We start from the raw sequence: 15,412 nt of genomic DNA, 5'->3' as shown, positions 1-15,412 counted from the left end.
TCAACTTTAGTGTCCTTTTCAAAGTTACCAGTGCAGAGATTGGATAACAATATAATCATAACACATGCCAGTCATATAATTGATGGAGGGTTGAATAATACTTCACATTATGAAACTGAAATCTGTATATAAGTTAAAAACGTGTCACGATTCTGCTGGGAGATTATGGAGTAATACAGGCATTTTAAATTATACTTGGCTATGTAGGATGTGCCAATGGACTGTAACATTCCAATAAATTGTTCATTATGGAGTTTTAAATCATAGGGCACCAGTTTTTTTTGGTGGATTTCTCACTCATCTTCTGGCATAGAACTGTGTTCCACCATTTGTTCAATTTCCTTGACTCCACTACCAAAGTTAAAATAGTGGGAGAACTTATGGGTAATGGAAGAAACTATGGCATTTATTTATGTCACACAGAGTTGTATAGCATGGAAACACACCCTTCGATCCAACTTGTCCATGCCGACCAGATATCCAAAATTAATTTAGTTCCATTTTCCAGCATTTAGCCCATATCCCTCAAAATCCTTCCTATAATCATCCAGAAGCCTTCTAAATGTTGTAAGTGTACCAGCCTCCACCACTTCCTCTGGCAGCTCATTCCATACACGCACCACCCTCTGAAGTGAAAAACTGCCCCCAAGGTCCTTTTTAAATTCTTCCCCTCTCAGCATAAACCCATGCCCTCTAATTTTGGACTCCCCTGCCTTGGAATAAACAGCCCGTGTCTATTCACCCTTTCCATGCCCCTTATGATTTTATAAATCTCGAGGAAGTCATCCCTCGGTCTCCGAAGTTCCAAGGAAAATAGCCCTAGCTGATTCAGCCTCTCCTTGTAGGCCTCCAACCCCAGCAACATCCTTGGAAATCTTTCTTGAACCTTTTCAAGTTTAACATTTTTCCTATAGCAGGGAGACTAGAATTTAAGGCAGTTTTCCAAAGGGCCGTCCATGCTACCTCATGTCCACAAACACTTCCAAAATCTTTTGAAGAGATGGCATAAAGAGAAGACAAGCCATCACTCACATTCAACACTTTAACTTTCCTATGGTAAAAATGAATGGCATGTTGAAGATGAGATGCCATCAACATCTTTAATGGAATGGTGCATTTTTTTTCAGGAAGAAATACCAATCACCATTAGATTAGCTCATTTAACTGCAGAATTAAACCCCAATGCAAACCATCCAAAAATGGACTTTCCATGAGGAACTATTTTAACTCCAGACAACTCTCCCCAATGTGCAGTAGTGAAACATTGCTAATTTGTCCAAACTAAAATCTATATCATCCAGCTAACTTTCAGACTGTTTCTGCTCAGCAATCAGGGGCTAATGAGGTTATGTGGAGGCATTTCCATTTATGGTTCATCATGAATCAAAATGACTACTTTTTCTAAAAATGTCAGAACAGGTCATTGCCAGGTCGGGGTCTATTCAGGGAGTTAACATGAAACCAATGTCAATTCTTAAGCAGTGCTCACACTCCTATAAGGATATGAAGTTCAATTCTGTAAGCAGACACAAACCATATAGAAATACCAAAGAACAACTTCATACTTGGGTTTTTGGACTTCATGTATCTTCCATATATAGAAAAGCTGGTAGAAATGATCTCATTCCCCTTTATTTTCATTAACAGTGGGACCTTTTGTGTTGTGAGGACATGGTTTGGCTCTGTATGTTGCTATTAAATGAAAATTCCATTTTTAAACTTATATCAACACATCATTTTGTTAGTGATTGCACCCAAATGAGGAACTCTATAACTCTTGGAATCCGAACCAAACCTAGGGTAGATCTGATGTACTGCCAATATCTATTAATCTTCCACACACAACATTCCAGTGGTCTAAAGTTAATTTTAAACTCCTGGGTGCTACAATTCAAAGAGTGCAACAGAAAAAGTGGAGGGTTTAGTAAAGACTGACTGAAAAGAAAACACTGGGAAAAAGTTTAAACTCATCACTTAAGATGTTACCCAAATCCCAACCCTTCCCTAAATCTTTTCCATTTTAGCATGGAAGTTTAGCTTTTTTAAAATATCAGACTCAGTTTCAGATGTCTTGGTTCTGTTATGAACTCCTACATCGTAGATCCATTTAAGAACTATGCTAGTACGTACATGAACAAGCATGAAATCAAAGAATATGCTGATTAAGTAAGATGAGGCAAAGTGGAAGGAAGCTCTTGTGGAGTATAAACAGTGATACAAACAAATTGGACCAAAGCGTGTGTAAAATGTATTGGTATTCTTGCCCCCAGATCAACCCCACACTACGAAGAAGGAACAATGATTAGGAATCAAATTTAATTCCTCATTGACTTCAATCTAAAGACAATCAGAGAATACTTCACTGGGCAATTCGGCAGCGCCCTACGTCTGTCACATTGCCTTGCTTCAGAGGATGTGTGACACATATAGTTGCGACTGTGATGTTGCAGCTCCATCTCTGACTCATGCTCCCATGTAACAAGACTTCAATGTGGGAACATAGCTTTGCCAAATGTTGTGTTTATGTGCTCAGTGCTTAAGGACTGGTAAAGGTCAAATGCGTTCCATTCCTGAACACACAGCACATCAAGACGACTAAGTGGGAATTTTATATTTTACATTTTTTGGTCGCAGTGCAAAAGGCTGTCAATATAACATTTTTAAAGATTGTTCATACACTGAGGGTGTCACTGGCTAGGCCAGCACTGATTGCTTATCCCTAATTGCCTGGAGGGTAGTCAAGAGAGTGGAAGTCATCAGGTAAAGATGGCAGATTTCCTTCCCTAAAGGAAATGAGAGAGCCAGCTAGGTGTTTATGACAATCGACAGTGGTTATATGATCACGGTTAGACCAGCTTTCTATTCAAAATTTTTACTGAATTCAATTTTTAAATATCTGCCATGTTACCCTGGGTTTCTGGATTACTGGGCTAGTGAAAATAGCACTACATTTTAACGTCTGCATGAAGTAACCTCACTTGAGACAAAATGTACCAAATCATGCACAGACTGAACTGCAAACATTCCTGAAAGCAATCATTGAAAAGTTTCTCTGTCATCTCACTCAGTGTATGTAGTGTGCTCAGTAAGTAAATAGCTAAGCTATGTAGAACAGCAAAGTCCCAGTTTTGATTGTCAGCCAGTGTGGAGGTAGCGCATCTTAACCAGGTCAGTGATTTGGCCATTAATTAGTGTACCTGAGATTGGAAAATCAGCCTGGACTCCCACCACCTCTGTTGAAAATGGATTGGTCTTTGGTGAATAGGATCAAGCTCTGTTGGAAGTATAATCTTTCACGTCAATAGACTGTATTTGTTGCTTGCAATGCAATCTGCTCAATGGTGGCAGAACCAAATGCACATAGGGTTACACTGTGTGGATCACCTCTATTCAATGTGCAGGTATACACCTGAGTTCCCAGTCACCTGTCATCTTAATGCTCCAATCTGCTCTCACACTTATCTTTCTGTCCTCAGTCTCCATGTGTGCTTCAGAGAAGCTCAACATAGTACCTCATCTTTCGATTAGGAACATAACAGATGTCTGGACTCAACACTGCAGTCAACAATTTCAAATGGCAATCTTTGCCTCCATTCTTTTTATTTTCTCTTTGCAGGTTTTGGATTAACTCTCATTTTTTTCTCTCTTTTGTTTTCCTTTTGGATAGTAGCTGATAATGATTCTACCATTCATACCTCCTCCAGCACATCTTTTGTTTCTTTGCTCGGTCCATTATAACTTCCTTTGGCCCTCAACCACTCACTCTTTTGCTACTGAATCTCTCCAGTCTTGCATTCCATCACAGACCCACCCCTCTGTTTTTTCACCCACCGGCCTTCCTTTCACTTGCTTAAAACCCATCATATTTCTAAGTTTTCCTGGTTCTTGTGAAATATTATTAATCGGGATCATTTACTCTGTTCCTCTCTCAACAGATGCAGCCTGTCCAACTGAATACCTCCAGCATTTTCAAATTTAATTTCAGATTTCCAACATCTGCAATATTTTGCTTTTGCAAGGCTCAGTTCTGATCGCCCTGGCCCTCACTTACCCCAGTGTCACAGCAGTTTCCTGACCCCTAGTGTCAAGCTGAAGAATGGCAGTTTTGGGAAAGGTGTCTTTGGAACTATATCTCAGTGAAGTGTCAACACTTTCAGAAGACAGGAGGAAGCCCTGTGTGTGGACCTATTGAATGAAATAAAAACTACACCCACACTTCTTTAGACATGTAACTGGATAACAATGAGAAATCTCTGCTTTACCCCACTCTAAAATAAGAATTTCAATGCTACCCAGCTGACATCAGTTTGTGCAATACATACTGAAAATCAAGCTAACATCCCTGAATAAATTAGCTTGGAGGATACAATACATGCATTGAGAACCCATTGTAATCCAATCTACCTGACTTCAAGTTCAAGGCTTTCTGTTATTCTCCACAGGTAGAGTCTCTCTCTCTCATGTATGCCAAAATACATCATCTACTGCTACACTGCACGTGCATCAAGAACAAAATGTCCTTTTGTATAAGCAGGGTCATGGATTTATGAAAACTTAATTTTCGGGCATAATGATCCCTGTGACTTGAGCATCCACAGCAAATACCTTTAAATCTCCAGTAACATCATTTCTGACTGATCGTCTAATGAAGATGCAGCATTGACAGTCTGTGTGCTCAGGAGGATAGGTGGAGAATCCTGGCAGTTTCAGAATATAACCAACCCTGTGCAGGATACTTAAATAAGACTAAGATAATCAGCTGAATCTAAATTCTTAAGTGAAGGGAATGATCATCAAAAGACATAGTGTCTCAATGGTGGAAATCTGAAACAGAACCCTAAAACACTGGAAGAACTCAGGTCAGACAGAATCTGTGGAGAGAGGAAGAAAGTTTTGCCATTTCGGGTCATGATAGTTCACCTGATGCTAACCCCACCATCCTCCATCCAAAGATGCTGCTTTTTTTTGTAGCTTCTCCCATGGGATGTGTTCATCACTAACTGAGCCTGTATTTATTGCCCATCCCTAGTTGCCCTTGAGAAGTTGGTGGTGAGCTGCATTCTTGAACCACTACAGTCCATGTGTTGGAGGTAAACCCACAATGCCTTCAGGGAGGGAATTCCAGGACTTTCACCCAGCAATAGTGAAGGACCGACAACATATTTCCAAGTCAGGATGGTGAGTAGCTTGGAGGGGAACTTGCAGGTGTTGGCGTTCCCATTTATCTGTTGCACTTGTCCTTCTAGTTGGAATTGATTATGGGCTTGGAAGGTGCTGTCTGAGGATCTCGGGCAAATCTCTGCAGTGCATCTTGTTGATTATACACATAACTGAGCATCGGTGGTGGAGGGAGTGAATATTTGGTGGATGTGGTGCCAATTAAGCTTTGTGATGGTGTCAAGCTGTTGTTGGAGCTGCATCCATCCAAAATGATTGTATTCTAACCACACTCCTGACCATTTGAATTTCAGGTTGCTGATGTAGACATTATCCTAGGGCACTTCCATGTTGATAGTCCAGATCTTTCTGGCTCTGGTCTAGCTCCTGATGAACTACACAGCTCGCCACCATGCACCTCCGCATCCCAATCACTCAGATCCCTTCTGCACAGACTCCCTTCCTAGATTCTCAACAATGGCCAATGATACCCTTCATTCAACTCCTGACCCAAACTGACTTTTCAACTAGATGACATTAACCTCCAACTACTCAACAACACTCCACTATCTGAGTGCCCGACCTCAATCCTGAATATTCCACTTCCTACATGCTCCCCCCACCCCAGCAACTAAAGGTAACTACCCCTTACCACCCAACTACATGTTACTTATGTGTCTTCTGCTTTGATACTCTCTGTAAATCTCTGTGCAAATGCCTGCACCAAATTCTTTATGAATCTTCATTGGAACGTTGCTCCTTTTGCACATAATCAGGTAAACATTTTGTTTCTGACTGATCAGAATCAATTTGATATTGATGGTCAAATTTGGTCCATATTTTTTGAACTGCGGATATTCAGTTACCTACTGGTTGTGCTTAGTCACTTTCAGGAGAAAGTGAGGACTGCAGATGCTGGAGACCAGAGTAGAAAAGTGTGGTGCTGGAAAAGCGCAGCAGGCCAGGCAGCATCCGAGGAGCAGGAGAATCGACGTTTCGGGCATAAACCCTTCTTCAGATTCCTGAGGAAGGGCTTATGCCCGAAACATCAATTCTCCTGCTCGTCGGATGCTGCCTGGCCTGCTGCGCTTTTCCAGCATCACACTTAGTCATTTTCAAGATGGATTCTAATTAAACACTCCCCCTTATGCTGGAAGCTTGTTTTTCACTATCATCTACAGTCTTGGAACAAGAAATTAAGAAGAGTTGAATACAAGCTGGCAAAATTTGTTTTCTGGCAAATATTGCTTTTAATTGGTCTTCTAACCATTTTAAAACAACAGAATGCTGCAATCTGAAACTTGTGTTGTTTCTCAGTTTCCCTTGTTAAGTGAAATGGCTGAAGTCCCAGAGCAAGTTCCCAAACTATTCCGGGAATCTTATCCTAGCGTGGCTGGGTTAGCTGACATCCTGCTGTTATCCAGAGACATCTGATTTTATTAACTTAGATTCTGCAGATGTTGTTTTAATTTAAATTTTCAGCACCTTCTAAAAAATGTTTTTGAAGAAAGAGACTTTTCAACAAGTCTGTAATGTTTGACGTCAGTGCTACTGAAGTAAAGAAAAAAAGGCAGCCTCAACTCTACCACTGCACCACCATTTTAATATTTTGCAAAAAGAGACAATGACAGTCAGAAGCTGCATTTTTGATGGAAGTTAATAAACTATTGTTATCAGCTGGTAAAGTTATAGCAGTAGAGACCATAAATTATATGAGATTTCTAGTTAAACAGAATGAGAAAATTACTTATCAGAAAGTGAACTTAGTATAACAGCCTCGGCCCACTTCGTTCACAATTCTGTCCGTATTACTAAACTGTTGCTACCTAAAATCACATCACATATGCAAAATTATCTTCAGACTTAAATTAGATGCCTCAACTTTGATTTGTACAAAACATTCTGCTATTTTAAAATAAAAATGAACTTCTAGTTCTGTCTTGATAGTGACCATTTAATTCTAATACTCGTGACTTTCATCGACTGAAATGGTATCAAAAAAGGACAGAATACTGGCTTAAGTTAGCCACAATGATCACCTTACCACACCCTGATCCAAGCTTCCTGAAATCACAATAAACAAAGAGCAGTCTGAAATTGAAATTAACATCTGAACTTAATTAAAATGTACATGACAGTTTATGAAACTAGTCAACCAGATGTGTACCTCCTATTTGATTTATACATTTAGAATAAGTTAATATGTTGGTGGTAAAGAAAAAAGATCACCTGTGATTAGTCAGCTTAAAAGCAATGAACTCAGACACATGAATACATAACAAACTGTATTTCAGAGTTTCTTCTTTATTAAGCATAGCAGTGATTTGTAATTGGAACTGGAGAAATCTCTTCAAACCTCTTCCTGCCTTCTTGCAGCCAGAGGAAGAAAGCAGTTGGTGATTTTAGTGATTGTAACCAGATGGACCTCATGGACTACGAGGTCACTGACTGGATTAATCTGGGCCAATCAGGAAAGCCCTGGTTAACCAATATAACCAGGAGAGATTGCCTAGGCTCCTTTCCGCAGTTACAAGTGCGCCCGGGTGTCCCAAGAGATGGAACCATAAGACATAGGAGTGGAAGTAAGGCCATTCAGCCCATCGAGTCCACTCCGCCATTCAATCATGGCTGATGGGCATTTCAACTCCACTTACCCACATTCTCCCCGTAGTCCTTAATTCCTTGTGACAACAAGAATTTATCAATCTCTGCCTTGAAGACATTTAGTGTCCAGGCCTCCACTGCACTCTGCGGCAATGAATTCCACAGGCCCACCACTCTCTGGCTGAAGAAGTGTCTCCGCATTTCTGTTCTGAACTGACCCCCTCTAATTCTCAGGCTGTGTCCATGGGTCCTAGTCTCCTTGCCTAACGGAAACAATTTCCCAGCGTCCACCCTTTCCAAGCCCTGTATTATCTTGTAAGTTTCTATTAAATCTCCCCTTAATCTTCTAAACTCCAATGAATACAATCCCACGATCCTCAGCGAATCCTCATATGTTAGATCTACCATTCCAGGGATCATCCGTGTGAATCTCCGCTGGACACGCTCCAGTACCAGTATGTCCTTCCTGAGGTGTGGGGACCAAAACTGGAGTAAAAAATGAGGTCTGCAGATGCTGGAGATCACAGCTGCAAATGTGTTGCTGGTCAAAGCACAGCAGGTTAGGCAGCATCTCAGACCTCATTTTTTACTCGAAGATTTTAACCTACTGCGAATCCTCTTACAAGGATGCCTTCCTTGAAGAAGCTCTCTTCCTCCCTCTACAAGGATTTCAGTGAGTCCCTCCCTCACTGCACCCCCCAGGTCATCTCCTCTGCACAGAAGCTCTTCAGCCACGTTCTCAAACAGACCCGTTACCACAGCCACATCTCCTTCCTCAGCACCTGCCTAAGGAACCGACTGATCCCACACGGACTCCGAACTACATTCCAACCCACAAAATTTGGACCCAACCAGGCCTCATTTCCCCTCCCCCCACCTTGTCTCAGTCGGTTCCCTCAACTCAGCACCGCCCTCCTAACCTGCAATCCTCTTCCTGACCTCTCCGCCCCCACCCCACTCCGGCCTATCACCCTCACCTTGACCTCCTTCCACCTATCCCACCTCCATCGCCCCTCCCCCTAGTCCCTCCTCCCTACCTTTTATCTCAGCCTGCTTGGCTCTCTCTCTCTTATTCCTGATGAAGGGCTAATGGACCAAAACTGGACACAGTACTCCAAATGGGGCCTAACCAGAGCTTTATAAAGTCTCAGTAGCACAACGGTGTGCTACTAATACATTGTGTCTACTAATACCCTCAAGATTTTCAGGAAACGTAGGCATTGCAGGGAGGGGAGTATTTCATTTCTCCCTCTAACTCTATTTTGATTGAATCCCTGTCGTCCCTTTCCACTTTTATTTTAACACAGCATTGCCCTTTGATGAGAAGGCCAATGTTTCTCACTGACCACTCAGATGTTTCCTTTCTTCCTGGTGGAGGAATATAAATAAAGATATTTTTTAAAAAAACAGGAGATGCAGCCGATGTGTAAAGTGTTTGCAATTCTATACTGAGGGATTTAGCCTGCTGTACATTTGTCCTTAGAGGTTAAAATGGACTCTCCTCTGGATTTCTGTCATTGTGGTGCCTTTTAAAAGGTCAGTGAGCTGCCTGAAAACTCGATATAATGTTTTATGTAGTGCTGTTTGTTTTGTGAAACTTCACGCAGCTCACAGTCGTGTCCTTATTTCTCTGGTGTATTGGTACTGTTTGTACTGTATTTTGAGTAACTATGAATAATAAAAAAAGGATAACCGGGAGATCAGAATCTCCTCAGTTCTGGGGACTGACTCTGAGCTGGCTGGCCACAGCCAATGTTACTGCACACAAGTAAATTAAAGGTGGTGTGAGGACGGGATACCGGCCTTTGTGCAGTTATTTCAGTGGTAATGCAAACTGGAATTAAATACACAATAATTGAGACCTGTTGTCTGCAGTAACCTTGGCTGCAATGATCTAGGACAATACCTAATCAACCGTCATCTCAGGTTAAAACCTAACATGTCAAGGACTTTGAACAAGATATGCTTTTATCTTCTTTTCTGTAATTTATACCATGCCTTCATATTTGTATCTACGTGAATGTTTCACATCTTTACTCAGCGGGTTGTGAGTTCATGGAATGCCCTGCCAGTAGCAGTGGTGGACTCTCCCTCTTTATGGTCATTTAAGCGGGCATTGGATAAGCATACGGAGGTTATTGGGCTAGTGTAGGTTAGGTAGGCTTCGGTCGGCGCAACATCGAGGGCCGAAGGGCATGTACTGCGCTGTATTTTTCTATGTTCTATGTATCTTTATTTTTCTTCTTGGGGCGAGCTAGTAATGAAGTTTCATTCAAGAAAACCTTGTAATTGGCCCTTTAATTCTTTCTGATGAGCCACGTTTTAATTAGAATGAGTATAGCTGCATGCTAAAAAGAACATTAAATCTTTGAGGTATCCACCTGAGAAGAGGGGAACCAAATCACTCCTCCTCACCTTGTCAGAACAGTTCTTGACTCAAACAAATGAACTATTAGTTCGATTCCTGCCTACAATCTATGCTACTCAAGTCCTTAAGGGATTATTTTCTTTACAAGAGCTTGAGAAAATGCACCTTTCAGAAGGGAAACAAAATCTGATACCTTTCAATTTAAATTAATCCTTTTATATTTTTGACACTCTTTGAACACTGTGTCCGATTTAAGGTGCGCAAAAAAAGGTGCAAGCAAAGATCTGGATGTAGTGCAGAGAAGGGACTGATTACTAGTGGCAGGGTAAGGACATACTTGGGAGTTTTAGCATGGGAATAAGACATCTGAGACGTGAATTATTAAAGGTATATAGTTAAGAGAGCAGTAAAGGTAAATTGCAAATAGTAGATCAGGGAATAGGGGCTCGAGCTAGTTAAGTGGATAGGGTCGATAATTGAAATGAGCATTAATACCAAAAAATGTTATGTTTCTAAAATGAGCGACTGACACTTTGACCAATCTGCTGGTTGACAATCCTGGAAACCGTTGGGTGCTGGGGGACTTCAGGATCTTTTTGGATGGATGATTTAAATGGACTGAATGACCTTGACCATAATTAGAATGGGAATTGTACTGTCTGCTGTGCAATTAAGATACAACGTTTCAGATTCATTTCAATGAGTGTAGAATGTCTTCATGCAATCATTTCAAGTGGAATAAACCTCCAGAGTTATATAAAAGAAAAATATCAACCTTCATCATACAAGACTGGAGATTCATGTCTCTCACAGGAAGCACAGGCAGGGAAATGGTGGGCACACAGCTGGCAATATTCCTCCCATTGAAATCAAGATACAGAAAATAACAGGCTGCATGCTTACAATTTCTCCAGACACACTGCCAGACAGCTAGGAAGAAGTAATACAGAGAAAGCAAGTAAGACTATAAGGGAAACCCTCCAAAGCTAACTGTTGATCCTGGCTGCTTGAAAACAGTTGAGGCTTTCTCGTAGCAACTTGGCAGTGACAATTCCCCACTCATAGGGCAAAATTGTGTCCTGCAATTGGAGGCAAGGCTAAAGGCAGGCAGGGGGAGTTCAGTTGGGCAGGAGGCAGTAATTCAGAGCCCTGATTGTTGCTTGAAGTTTACCGATTAAGTTACTGGAATGTTAAATGTGGCTGAACTTCCTGATGGCAAGGGAAGCTCTTTCACATGTATTTGTATTTCACGCCTCCTTAATTAAAGGGGCGCCTTATAGAATTAAGGACCCTTCCCAATTACGTTCTCAGTGAACAAACAGTTTCCCACTAGCACGCTGAAGTGCTGTGCTTTCTGGATGTAGGGGTGAACACCTACTGCTCCATTCTTCTTTCGGGAAGATTGGTCTCCTCCAGGTCATGGCTGACATCCTGTAGCAGCAGTCTGGATTGCACTGGGACACGTGAGGGTGACTGAGAGGGAGAAGCTGGTGTGTGTGATGGATGTGAGCCCCCTGAGGATCGCATTGTCAGAGACATGGAAGTCTTTCCTGTCAGGGGAGACAGGTTGATTGGGGGTAAGGGGTGGAGAGGCTACAATGTTTGGTTGCAGGTATCCAGGCTGAGAACACAGCTGATGCATTTGTGTTTGCAGGGAATGTAAACCTGTGCAAATACCCTTCAAGTATGGCCCCTCAAGGTAAAGATAGGAGCACCGATACCCTGCCAGATCACATGACCCACCAAACATCACCACGCTATTTCATAGAATCCAAATTCTGTGGAAACAGGCCATTTGGCCCACTGTGTCCATAGTGGCGCTCCAAAGAGCACCCCACTCAGACCCACCCCTTATCTACCCACATAACCCTGCATTTCCCATACTCAATCTACCTAACCTGCACATCGTTAGACTGTGCGAGGAGACTGGAGCACCCAGAGGAAACTCACGCAGAGACCGGCAGAATTCACAACCTCCACAAAGTCAGTCATCTGAGGCTGCAGTTGAACCCAGTTCCCTGGCACTGAGGCAGCAGTGCCAACCACTGAGCCACCATGTGACACTTGTGTACGCATACGTAAAGAGCTGAAAACCATGTAATTGTGAGAGAGGTTGACCAACAGCCCAACCCCAACACACCCACGCAATCTCAAGAATACATGATGCACCCTTCCATGCCTGACATCGCACTTAGACTCCATAACAGAAGATTCTTTTCTCGCTTTCCAGAAATACCATTAAAATACCAAAATAATTATGACATTCAGACTGCAATACAGTCTTCCCGGGTTTTAGTTAATTATGTTGAATTTATAATCTCACTAAGAGAGATGGCTGAGTTATAATGAAAATTCCTGCACCAAAGGGGACCAATCAGCTCTGTACTAGTGTTGATACTGCAAAGAAAGTTTATATTTAACCTCCATTTCCCTGGTCCTTCCTCATATTTTTACTCTATAATCTGCTGTTTTTCCAAATGTATTTCCAATTCCCTTTTGAATGAGAACACTCATTCTTAATCCTCCCTGTAAATTCCTGACAGTTCAAAGGTCTTCTATTTGGTTATACTTCAGTGACTAATAAAATGCTGCTTTGTAGAAAAGGATATCCTTAATTTTTACCATAAATCACCCTGGCACGGTCAGATATTTACAGCACTGTCTTTATGATCTCAAGGCATCTTATAGTTCTTGCTGACAGTAGTCAGTCTGTGACCATAATCATAAGGCTGCCACCACCAGGACATGGAAAATCTATTAACTACCCTAAAAAAATGGTGGTTGGAGAGAAAGCCCTGACCCGCAGTGGATTGTAAAATCAAATCTGTTCCTCTCAGTCCTGTCAAGGGAACGGTGCTGAGAGCTTATACATAAAGTGTCATTTTGTTGAATATGTTCAGTGTGAACCTTCTCTCAGCAGCACTCAGACTGCATCTGGCTGAGTATAAACAGGTTATGTGCCTGCGGTTTCCATCGCGTGCTGTCAATGCTCAGGGTACCTCACAAATTCAAAACATGAATCCTTACTTTTATAAAGCGGACCAACAAAAAGACAATGAAGATGAAGTGTTGTACAGAGGAAAGAGAGGTGTTTTGTCCCATGGCCTCAGCAGCTCTTGGCTACAGTTCCTGCTGCCGAGATGTCTCGCTCCCCACCCCCCATTGTGAGGAGATGAGTGGGCCCCAGAATTATGGTGATGGATAGGCACAGCATTCAGCAGAGTCTGTCCTTCTCTCTTTCTTTACGTAGCCTCAGAAACTTTATCTTCAACTAAATCTATTATTTGTATAGAACTTATATATACATAGGTTGATTTAAGTGGTATTAAACTAGCAGAGGGATGAGGTCCAAATCTACTTTAGGCATTATTTAGTGAGCAGCAATCTTTATTTCTGTTCAATTTGCAATTCATATTTCTCCAAGATGTAGACTATAAAGGTTTAAAGCACAAAAGGATACCAAAGAGCCAAATGCTTCTCAACTAACTCATTCTTAGATCCAATCTAAAAGTATTCTAACTGTCTTATGACTTTCCCATATCACTGTCACTTCCTTCATTCTACAGTTCCTTGAAAAGGATCTCATGGTCAATGCCTCAACTATTCCCTGTAACAAACCATCCTAAGCTCCAAGAACCCTGTAGATGCAGGAAAATAAAATCTATCTGCTCACAGCGCTGTTTCAATTTTAAGGTAATTTTAAGTCGATAATCCTTTGTTCACAAATTCCAAGACAGATAAAATAGTTTTTCCTCATTCATCCTTTATAACTGTAAAATATTCATTCAAATCACATTACAAACTTCTGTTCCCAAATGGAAACTGCCTGAAGCCCAAACTTCCTGTGGTTTGGAGAAAGATGCAGAGTTTGGGATTTGTTTGGAATGAAGGGCTTGTCTGATGAAGAAACATAGAACAGGCTGGGCTTATGTCCACTTGAATTTCGAGGAATGAGATACAATCTTATTGAAACACATAGGTCTTGAGGGGACATGATACAGTTGGTTAAGAAGAGGATGCTTCTTCCTGTGACAGAGACTAGATCGAGGCGATACAATTTATGATTAAGGAGTCTCCCTTTTAAGAACACTGATGAGAAGAATTCTCTCTTCCCACATAAGATTATTAGTCCTTTGCAATATCTCTTCTGTAGAAAACAGTGGAAGCTTGGTCACCAATCCCCTCATAATGAAGCTTGGCTCAGAGCCCAACTCACAAAAATATTAACTTTATGGGAGTCCTGTTTACACAGCTGAACAGAAACTATTGATCTTGCGTAAATGATGTAATTCTCAGATTATAATAATTGTTTTTTTTCTGTGATCTCTTTTGTCAATGTCTTCTTGTTTATTTGCACAACTTTAAGAAATGTGAAATGGTGAAAGCTTCTAGTAAATGCACATAGATGACTGGTTTTTAACTGACCCTTTTAAAGGGCTATAGCAACAAGAATTTCTTTCAAATAATGAAATTTTCTTTTTTTTAGTTGAATGCTCAGCACTTGCTGAGCAGCTTCATGCATGTCTGTGTTAGGACAGGGCTCACTGGTTCTGTAAATTATGTATGTAGGATAAATGGACATGGAAGAGCATGAGGCATGGAGATTAAGGGGGCATTGGAGGTGGATGGGGCTCAAGAGGACATGTTAAATAGTAGAGGACTGAATCAAGCCTTTCAACTAGAATGTCTCAGGACTTGGTCACCCCTCTAGCTCCTTTACTTTAGACCTAACTTAACTGTGCACCTGCCCTCACCTTCTCTCCCTCTTCCTAATCCTCCCTCCCCTCCAGAATGCAGATTGGACCATTTGGAGCACTTTCTATTGTGGCAGATGTGGTGAGCTGGGAGTTTACGCATCACACTCGCACATATCAGGTTCCAAGTCATAGATGTACAGCATAGAAACAGACCCTTCGGTCCAACTCGTCCATGCAGACCAGATATCCTAAATGTAGTCCCATTTGCCAGCACTTGGTCTGTATCAGTTTAAACCTTTCGTATTCATATACCTGAGAAAGCTTGTAGCCTTACATGTGACACATTTGTTACAGGATATGAAGATTTAAGGATATCTGTTCTTAGTGTCATTGGATCGGTGTAAATAAGGTCATAACACTTTTTCGTCTGTGGAATGTGTGGCAGTATTTCCTTTTGACTCTGAGGGGTGGAAGTTACATATATTTTACAGTTGGATGTTGGATAACTGAATTTCTGATTTATACTGAAGACACTCAACAAAACTCATACTCAATAGGAAAAGAACTTGTAATTTAATGGAATACG

General features: G+C 41.4%; 1 protein-coding gene across 3 annotated transcripts in view; it reads right to left on the bottom strand.

Moving 5' to 3' along the window:
• The window catches only part of LOC132826772 (non-muscle caldesmon-like), a 209,672-nt gene that overhangs the window by 52,888 nt on the left and 141,372 nt on the right, over positions 1-15,412 (bottom strand). The window lies entirely within an intron of this gene.

Source organism: Hemiscyllium ocellatum, chromosome 23 (assembly GCF_020745735.1).
Source record: "Hemiscyllium ocellatum isolate sHemOce1 chromosome 23, sHemOce1.pat.X.cur, whole genome shotgun sequence".
NCBI classification, from domain to species: Eukaryota; Metazoa; Chordata; class Chondrichthyes; order Orectolobiformes; family Hemiscylliidae; genus Hemiscyllium; species Hemiscyllium ocellatum.
Note: the sequence above shows the minus strand (reverse complement) of the source record. Positions and strands in the feature narration are given on the sequence as shown.